Source organism: Lepisosteus platostomus, chromosome 16 (genome assembly GCF_059453375.1).
Source record: "Lepisosteus platostomus isolate fLepPlt1 chromosome 16, fLepPlt1.hap1, whole genome shotgun sequence".
NCBI classification, from domain to species: domain Eukaryota; kingdom Metazoa; phylum Chordata; class Actinopteri; order Semionotiformes; family Lepisosteidae; genus Lepisosteus; species Lepisosteus platostomus.
Genome location: NC_142626.1, coordinates 9,016,644 through 9,027,251, shown reverse-complemented (window position 1 = coordinate 9,027,251; position 10,608 = coordinate 9,016,644). Strand labels below are relative to the sequence as shown.

Here is a 10,608-nt window from a genome sequence, read left to right as displayed (position 1 = left end):
ATTCTTTTCTAACCATTTGCATTTCTCTGTTCTGGAGGCCTCAGCCTGAATGTCCTGTAACTGTCCCTTTTCTACCAACAGAGGTCTCAAGAGACTCCTGTACTCCCAGGGCTGCCCGCCTCCCTCATGCACCAGAAAGGACCCATCGGTAAACAGTATTAAATCTTCATTAAATCTTCAAGGCCACCCCACCCTTTGGCAACAGCATCTAATGGTCCTGAATAGTATCCCACCGGGAGGTGCCTACCTCCATGCTCCTGCGTTAGCACAGCTGCCCAGAACCCATTTTCCACACTTACATACAAAGGAATGGTTGATCCATCTGAGGAAACTCCAGTCCTAGCACCTGTAAAAGAGCTTGTTTCAAATGATTACGGGCAGCTTTTGCTGCGGTATCCAAGGCAATCTTGTTCTTGGACTGCACTCCCCCCTTAAGCAGATCTGTTATGAGGTGTGCTCACTCTGTAAAAAGAGTCCATCCAGGCCTTGTTAAAATTACACAATCCTAAACACAGTTGGACCTTATCGTAACTAACTTTATGTCCCTTTTTAGCTAGAATCTCCAAAACCTGATGCAGCTCAGACTTGTGGGTTTCCTCATCAGGGGAAGCAATCAGAATATCATCGACATACTGAATGATCACAGAGGTCAGTTGAGGTAGGTCATGTAAGTGCTGTCTCAAAGCCATGTGATACACTGTTCTGTATAAAGTAAATCCCTGTAAATGCTGCAGGGCATCCCAGTGGAACCCACCCACATCTGAGTGATAAAGTGCACGTCTCCTCCTAAATCAATGTAACGACCTTGTATTTAGAGAGCACAGCTCACTGCCCCCCTACTCCTGTGGCCTCCTGCTGTCTCCCCATATACTCTACACCACACCTTTGAGCAGTGAAATGAGAGAAGCATGACAATTGTGCTATAGTATCCCATAACAGAGAAACAGACACCCCATTAATAGTACATTTTAGCTTGAACTCATTTTGCCCAACTGACTGGGATAGACTAAGGGTGGCTACAAGGGAGCTCTCTCAAAAGACCGTTTATCCTCATCAGACAAATCTCTTAGCTGGGAGATTATTTTTTTCCTGTTCTTCCCTGTCAAATGAACCACAGGGCAAATCCCTGCTTTCTTCATCCTGCATGCACTGTCTACAGATTCTCTTAAAATGACCTGTATTTTTTTACAATAATTGCAAATCAGAGATCTCCCCTGGTCACCCTGTCTATTTCCGTACCTTAGCCACCTTATTTATCTCAATCTGTCGGCAGAGTTTAGCCAGTTCTGCAAATTTCACAGTGGTGTTATTCACCAGTCATGATTCTGAATTTACAGCATTTTAGCGATATCTGGTTTCAAGCCACTCAAATAATTCTGCTTAATTACCAATGAGGAATCACCCCTTTAATTGAACCTAAGCCTAAGTAGTACAAAGCACAAATGCTAACCACTGCGGGACTGTACTGTCTTAATATATTTCAACTTTTGTTTAAATTAATTTTATACAAATACTATGTTTAGATAACTCATTTAGGTCCACCTGTACTGTGCTGGTATTTGTACTTATACGTTTTAGACGCTCTTATGTTTTCTAGTCACTTAAGTTGATTTTGATTTGCTTTAGTCAAGTTTCTTTAGTTAAGTCTCTAGCCAGTCCGGCTGGCTAAACACACTCGCAGCGTCATTTACTGTACCAAAACTCACAGTTACGCACTGAGGTCTGTTACACACACACACGTCTGCACACAAATTCATAAAACACACATACAACTCTTGAATATTTTTTGTACTACACCCTTAAATTATTAGATTATGTGTTACACCTCATGAACATTATAGTTTTGGTTTTAGCGTAAATGCACTGTATTTTGTTTCACCTCTACATGTATCTCCTTCAACAGTGTAACTTTTTATAAACACAATATCACTTATTCCAATATCTGTCTGTTTATCCTTACACCACTGTTCAGCCCAAACACCATCTGAGAGTCTGTGCTTTTTTCAGCTTTTCCTCACATTCTTTAACTTGCATTTGTCTGATACATAATCAGACACCTCCACTGCTTCATCAGACAGCCAGTTAGCACACATGTACAGTTTCTTACTGTGTCATGTGAGGTAACAGCTCATAGACAATTGCTTTACACTTGGAAAAAAACTGTGCATTGCTGCAGTCATGCAACTAGGGGCGTCTGTTACCTCCAGATCTAAATGCCTCTCAGAGTCTTTAGAGAAGACTTACTGTACCTTGCACTGTTCACAAGTAAGGAACGAGAACACGTGCAACTCTCCTCCCAGATAAGTAACTTACCATCCCCAGAACACCAGCATTGATGCTTTTGCCCCAGGGTGGACTTATGCACTAGGCTCCAGTCAGAGCTATTCTCGGCTCCCAATGTCCTTTAAATCCTCCTACTAAGTGATTTGCTCTTTTATTATGAGGTGCGTTTATGTTTGAGTGTTGTGTGTGTATGTTCACAAACAATAAAAACATCAAAAGCGTACACATTATCTACTTCCCACTTTCACTCACATCGGGCATCCCCTTTTACCTTCTGTAGGGGTTTTGTGAATTTATTGGGGCAATTTATTAATTGTAGCAGCAATAACCAGGTGGTTCGTTATGGCTTTTAGATAATCAATCAATCAGCGACGCACGCACATAGATTCAATAAACGAGATACATTTATTAATACATAAATTGTGCATAAAACATATAACAGTCTGCCTGGATACAGGTGGCAGATCTTACTGTGAGGGTTATCAAAATGCAAGGTATATAATCTCGAAGAGATGCAAAACACAAAGAGATACAAACAAAGAATATGCTTCAGTATACCATTCGGCTATACTACCGTTAATCAGTCTACATTAGCTACTCAAAAGTAAATACATTACTCATATGAATTGGATTGATATCAACTTGTGTTGAGGTAACAGTTGAATTCTAGAGATGCAATGTAGAACATTGGGTTTACTTTTCCAGATGTAGATTCGTATTTCCTGGTACGGATACCAAGACCAGCTAGCGGCTGTGTCCAATAGCCAATAGACATCGTCCCGGCGTCCTCTGGCTTTTTGCCAACCAGTCTTGGTGCAGCTTGGAGATGGACGAATTAGGAGGAGAGATTTCTGCTGTGGCGACATGCCGACAGTGTCTCTCTCAGGAACCTACTAGTAGTCTGGCTGATTAGTAGAAAGTCTCTATGCACAGAGCGTGACCACGGGTCCGAGCAAGTCACTTTTTAGAGGGAAGAAACTCGGTTTGCTTCTGGTGTAGCGCTGTTGCTGAATAAAAACATATTCAAGTTGTCGACAAGAGTCCAAACGTATACTCTGGTGATCAAGCGAAGCGTCCACATTGGTGTCAGCTAGCAATTTATGTACGGGCATTCCTTGGGCCGACACTTTGCTGAAACAAGGTTCCAGTCCCAGACAACACTCATTGTCACGTGATTGTCTCTGAGGGTGTGAAAAGTGGCCGGAGAAGCAAAGTTTCTGAGCTGTGCAGTGTCTTTTAAACCAGGACCAAGACAGGTGGTGATTGGTCGAAAGTTTAGTGGCCATTTCTGACCCACATGGGGTTACCACGCCCTGCAGGTTCCTGATTGGTTGGTCAAAGTGAGAGATGAGTCACAATGACCTCTGACATCTAGGACCGCAATCCAGATGTTCCCAAGAATCTTTCAGACAGATAAGCGCCAGGAATGGCCATTGATCGTGATAGCCAAGCATGGCTGGGCACATCCCCATTTGGAAGCTGCTTCTTATCTCAAAGATAAATCTAAATCAGAACTGCATGAATAGCTTCTCTGTGGCTGCACCACAGAGATGAGAAAGAGAGATGGGGCCTCATTTAGGAAGCACAGCAACACTTAATTCTGTCTTATTAATAAGCATTGCCGCTACAAATGTATATAAAAAGAACAGGTTAATTCTCAAATTAATTCTCAAATCTGGTAGGGATTCAGGGAAACAAGTGAGAATTAATTATTAAACAGAAAACAGATGATACAGATAAGGATGTGTTAGTTTGACGCGATGTAATCAAGTACCACAGGGATCTCTACTAGGACCACTGCTCTTTATTAATTTTATATCTGTGACCTAGATTCCTGTTTAAATATTGAAATGGTCATATTTTCAAATATGGAGGAAGCAAACCGTAGAAGCAGCAAATGAAATTTCAAAGATTTAGAAACAAATCACGACTAAGCAAACACATTTATCATATTGTTGTAGAACAATTCTGTTGTAGACAAGATCTACTCTGAGGCTGTCCATTATAAAAGTATCATCACAATACCTGCAGGAAACACATATGTACCTAAAGCAATAAGCAATAAAAATAGAAAAATATATTCCACTCCAATTAATTCGTAATACTATAATCAAACTAATAATATTACTACAGAAATGTGTATATTGTATTATTGCAGAAAAAAAAATATTAGTTTCCGTGAATCCAAACTAACTACCCCGAGCCCGTTTATTCCCATTGAACAAATCCTGCAGTTTTCTATTAAGCAATGTTTTCCAGTATCACGTCTATCATGTTATAGTATAAGCCTGTATGACAAAGAAGCATATTTTGTAGGACTCGTACATTTATTTCTTTGCATTTTCAGCAGAAAAATGTAAGAGCTAACAATACTGTCCCTCATCTTCTTCTTCTTGAGTTGACATCTTCATTCCCACTTCAACACATTGTCTAACTTCTTTTATCTCTTCCTCAGAGGCTGGGGGCAATGCTCCATTGAGTGCTTTTTCAATCTTCTCTGTTCTTGATTTTGTATTCCTTTCAAATTCTATTTTATTTTTCAGTACAATTGTTTTTATTCCTGCTTCTGCTTCTTCACAGCCAATCTGTAACTTTTTCCGTTCTGTATCAAAGTTAGATTTGCTGGGGTCTAAGGCCATGAGTTTCCCCAAGCTGCTGATTCTATCCATGAGGTACAAGTTGGAGATCTCTGTGTAGGTCCCAGAGATCATGTTCACCAAACTGGCAATATTAGATGCTTGGAAAGCTTGGTTATACAGCAGATCTCTCAGGAATGATTTTGCTGAATAGCCAAGCTTGGAAGAACCTGCTTTTTCTGCAGTTTGGACAACATCCTTTAAATGTTTGTTTAGGTTGGTTTTGATTATGTTGGAGAGCATGTGGAAAAATAATACCATCTTCTCCCATTGTTCATTTACTTTTCCCATCGCATCTAGTCCCTTCGTCAGCATTTTAATAGTGGTCTTGAAGTCGATTTCTTTCACCTCACAGCTCCTCATTGTGACTAGGATTTCAGTCAGGTCACTGTGGTATTTGTCCAGATTTTCCAAGCTTTTCTGGAACATCTCTTGTGCTTGATTCATCTGAGCTCGACTCTGCTCTATGCGAAAACGGGCGTTGTCAGCTGCGACGTCACCTACACTTTTTCTCTGTGTACTTTGCTCCTCTTGCTGTTTGGCCAGTTGTGGGGGGGTTACAGGAAAGGCAGAGGCACCTGTGAAGCCTTTACTCTCGGTATCAAACTTCATAGCCTGTGTTTTCAACTTTTTTAGTTTTGTTATTAACTCTTTTTGTTTGCTTTCTTCACAGACATTGTCTGGAGCAATATCTGTTAGACAAGAGCAGATTGTAAGAATGTCTTCGCACATTTGCATTGCTGTTATTTTTGGCTTGCAGTCTTCTTCTTTTTCCAAAGATTCCTTAACTCTTTTCACTTGATCTGCCACCCACTCAGACTTTGCACATTCCTTCTTTTGATCAAACAGTACGCCCCAATGTATTTTGTCTTCATGAAAAAAAGACTTAACTAGTTCTAGGAGACTCAAGAGAACCTGTGATTTGGCATAAACATTGCCTAACGCAATGGGATTTTGCTCCTTACTTGTTTTTCTTCCAAGCTTAGTTACACTTGCAGTACAAGCACTATAACAGATATTAACTAAATTAGTGAGGCCCTCCACAAAGTTCATGCCAACAATATCCCAACCACTGGGCAGAGTATCCATGGCTTTTTTATATTCTTGTTGAGCTTCATCCAACTGCTTTTGCATGTTTTCAAATGTCTTATTTGCTCTACGTTTTCCTTCTTCTGCTGTTTGTTTCCTCAACTTGGATTCCTCTATTTTCTGCTTCAGTTCTTCTAATTCTTCACTATAGGCTGCCTTAGCATTCAAACAGGCCTCCATCAGCTCTTGAATCAGATCAATGACAAAGGTGAATTTTTTCTCTGTGAGCTCTGACAGGATTTTACACTCCTCTGCTATGGAGCTGATGTTTTCTAGCTGGTCAGGGAGCATGAGCTCGATGAGCTTGTCGTCATCTCGGACAATCAACTTGACCGCTAATTTTACATACTCTGGCACATTGGCAGAGTGGAGACGAATCTGGTCCATGTTCTTATGGGCCTCGTTGAACGCACCCCATCCAGCATTGCACACTTGCATGAGACAGGCGCGGAAGGACTCTGGCTAACGAATGAATTTAAAGCCATCTTTTGGGGGATTTTTATTGATAGAAAACTCTGTATTAGAAGAGATAAAGACTAATTCTCCTAAAATGGCTATGGAAATTGGAGCTGGCATCAAAAACTCTTCCCAATTAGCATAAGGTTTCATTAGCATTTTGTTGTCATTTCGTACATCTTCAGCCTTGGTGATTTTTTTGGTATCTTGTATTATTTCCATGATTCTTCTTCCTAAGAGTAAAGGATAGAAAATCAATTTGTGATCTGCAATTATGTGTTCATGTGTACTTGTAAACATGGAAACCTTTCCTAAATATTCTGGATATAACATTGTTAGGAGGTGATCCTATTAACATTTTGTGTGACAAATGGGGGCTTATAAAATTTTACAATTTTAGCATTATATTATTGTATCAACATCAGTTCAGAAAATATTTGGATACTTTTATTTCAAGCAGCAGAAACAGTATTTATTTTTATCCAGAGCTGTAATGATCTGATTTATCATTATTAAATGTGAAGGATGCTGAATGTCAGCAAAAACTGTAAGAAGATATACAAATTGAAGTTTAGTGATAAGCAAAAGGTTTCAGACCCATAATTCAGTACAATAGAGTCGCGTTTATCTGACTCATTTATCTGACATTCCGTTTTATCCGACATAGCCAATTACCATAGTGTACAGTATATACTGTACGCTATGCATGTGCATGAAAGATCCCCCTTAGAATTTCTGATCTTGCTATTCACTGCTTCTATAATAACATCTTTAGCAGTGCACTGAGATTTGTGGTTGGGTTTTGATCAATCATCATGCTGCAGTACAGCTTACCAGCAACTACAGCACACTGATGTGAGTTAATTTGATCCTTTTCTCCTGGCAAAAGTTCTACAGTTTTCTGGGCATAGCTGATGGAATTGCCAAGTCTTACCATGAATTTCTATAGAATTTTCCTTTTGCAAGTTAACTTCAATGTGGCTGTGCTCTAGTAGAGGTCATTGTCTTGCTGAAGAGTACATTTTTCTACCTTATATAAAATTCTTAGATGACAACAAAACCAAATAAGTCATTTGAATGTCAGGTGTATGTCTCCTTAAACAACTCCTATAGGTAATAACTTGTAGAGTAGGGATTTTAGAATGGATGTACCAAAAGTTAACTCATGCAAATTATTGTATGTATGGATCTGCATATCTCTGACACAATAAAAGCCCTTTTTATTTTAATTAATAAAAGGTACCTCAAATTAAAATATAATATTTAAACTTAGTAACATGCATATCAGGCAACCCAGTGGTCAGCATTGCTGCCTTGAAGCACTGGGGCCCTGAGTTTAATTCTAGACCTTGCTCTGTGTTTGCATAGGTTTCCTTTCACAAAGCAAAAACTTACTGTTAGATTAAGTGACTTCTGAGAAAACTGGCCTTGGTACTGTATAAGTTTGTTTTTGTGTTTGTGTGTGCCCTGTGTAATGTACTGGTGTACCATCTAGGGTGTATTCTGCCTTGTGCCCATTGCTTGCTGGGATAGGCTCTTGCTCTGCAACATCACTGTATTGGATAAAATGGAAGGAAATGGGCCAGCAGCTATATCACCCTGCAGCTCTCAACTGGCTACCCACTGAAGCTAAGCAGGGTTGACCCTGGCCAACCTGGATGGGAAACATCCTCGGAAACTACGTTTGCTGCTGGACAAGGTGTTAGTGGGACCAGTGGGGGGCACCCACCCTGCAGTCTGTGTGGGTCCTAATGCCCCAGTATAGTCTTTCTGATGAGACCTTCAACCATGGTCCTGACTCTAAGTGGTCATTAAAGATCCCTGGGCATTTCTCTAGAAGAGTAGGGGGTCATTCCAGTGTCCAGGCCAAATTTCCCCTCTTGGCCCTTACCGTGGCCTCCAAATTGTCCCCATGTATGTTTGGCTTGCACTTGCCTCACCGCAATCAAGTAACAACAAATTTCATTATCTACACCACTGTTGTCATAGTGTTATAAACATCACAAATAGAACTCCTATCACAAGATTTTCTTTTTATAATTTGTAAAGTATAAATGACCAATTTTCTTATTAGTTTATTGTAATTATATACTTAGTACAAAATACCTTTGATGGTTTGAGATTATTTTGGTCTATTAATCTCAAATACAGAGACTTAAATGTTATAAGTTGTTGTTAAAGGCATCACTACAGTGAAAGATTACATTTTGGAGTACAGACATTAAACACACAGAAAAGCAGAAATAGCATAGTTTTGCAATGCTTAAAAGAACTGCTCTTACCAGCCAGCAGCAAGAAAAACTCTCACAATAATGAGTGAAGGTGGAGTCCTGACTGATAGAGGCCAGGAAGATCAGGGTGGGCACCTGAAGTCACAGACTCAGCTGAGGAAACATGAGATAGCCAAACACGTACACTCACATACCATTGTATTCTAAATCATTCATTTCTGTCACTTTTTATCCAATACAGTAAGTACCTAGTGGAAACCTAAACAAACGTGCAGAGGATGTACAAATTCCATGTAGCCATCACCCAAGGAAGTAAATCCAGGGCCCCAGCTCTATGAGCTGCAATGTTAACTTTTAAAAAATCATTTATGTTTTATTAATGTTTTACTAGGATTACTTGAAGTAAGAAGTAGTTCAAGTACGTAGCTGCATCAGCATCTGTAGGCTGCAAAGGAACAAGTAAAGGTTTATTCTCTGTTGAAAAGAGAAGAAAAGAAACACAATGTTTTGGCTGTGGAGCCTTCTTTGGGTTCCTCACATGGTGCAGCGAATTCCTTGATTTTCCTGTGAGAATCCAAAGAATGTGTCTCTCCTGATAAAAATAACTCTGCCCTTTGATGACTTACCTGTGCTTACAATCTCAGCTTTGCTACAGTTATTAATATTTGTAAAGAGTTATGGCAATAGTATTAATTTCTATCCTGACTATAGAAAATATAGAATCAATAAAATGAGTATACTAATATACTCATTTTATTTCCCACTCCAAACTCTTTTGTAACATATATACATCTGTATTGAATGCAGAATTTATGTATCAAGCAAATACTATATTTATGGAAAATAACATTGAAATTATACAGTGTTTAAAAGAAGAAAAAAAGTAACAAAAGTACTGTTAAAGTACTGTTACTGTATATGTTGGACTTGAACATAGTGCACTGCAATCATCTAAGAGGAATAATGATAATTTTGTATATATTTGCTTTGTCTCTATTTGGTTGATTTCAGACAATTAAAACTGCAAAGCATAATGCCGTCATTGCTTCACAGAAGAGGTAATGTTCTTTGGAGGTTCTGCATATCCTTGTTAATATTTTACATTTCCATTACTTTGGGAAAGGTTCATCTTAGTCTCATCTGTACATAAAATTGCAGATGCTCTAAATGTCTTTTGACTAATCTTCAAAGCTGGTAAAGGAGAAGCATGATTAAGGTAAGCACATCTTCAGCCACTTCCAAATCTGGGAACAATGACAATAATAAATCTTCAATGACCTAATTAAATCACCACCTACTGTATAGTCAGTTAAGTAAAATATTTTAAGCACATTCTTAACTCAATTTAAAATAAGATGTTAGGTATTTCTTCCTTGTTTACAATGTGTACATGTATCAAAACTGTTTTGTTTACCTTTGTTTATGGTGTTAATATCTGCAAGAAATGTAATCTGTAGTTTCTTCTTGTGCTTCTGTGGACTCTGGCTGACAGATTCAGTTCCCAGTGCTGCACACCGTGCTCGTGTTGGATTCACTGCTAAACTGCTAGGAGAGGATACAAAGCTGCAGAGGGCCATGGGATGTTTTGCACAAGGCTATACCTTTCATTGTATCTCAAGTTGTCTCAAATCATAAAGTAAGGTATGTAATACAGGTACTGACTGCATTAAACTTTACATCATTTCTTTATTTTTACACTATCTCTGATGCGTGGAGTTTTCTTACACTCTTTCATGGCAGTTTTCAAATGTCCTCCTTTCTCTCTTTCAACAATGTCTATCTCACACAATAATTTAATGCTCAAACAGTAATTTCATTTTCAGTTGCAAATAGTAAAACTCCCCTATTACAGAACTAAATCTATCAGTTGAAGATCCTACATGTCCACCTTTGGAGAATCAACCTGTTGTTGT

At 39.0% G+C, this 10,608-nt stretch overlaps 1 pseudogene across 1 annotated transcript; it reads right to left on the bottom strand.

The window, feature by feature from the left end:
• Positions 1-2,669: 2,669 nt before the first annotated feature.
• On the bottom strand, positions 2,670-10,242 carry LOC148646819 (uncharacterized; annotated as a pseudogene). The gene is made up of 3 exons (XR_015927629.1): positions 10,110-10,242; positions 8,747-8,848; positions 2,670-6,697 (listed from the first exon to the last, which is right to left on the bottom strand). The product of XR_015927629.1 is annotated as an uncharacterized LOC148646819 (transcript).
• Between the last annotated feature and the right edge of the window lie 366 nt (positions 10,243-10,608).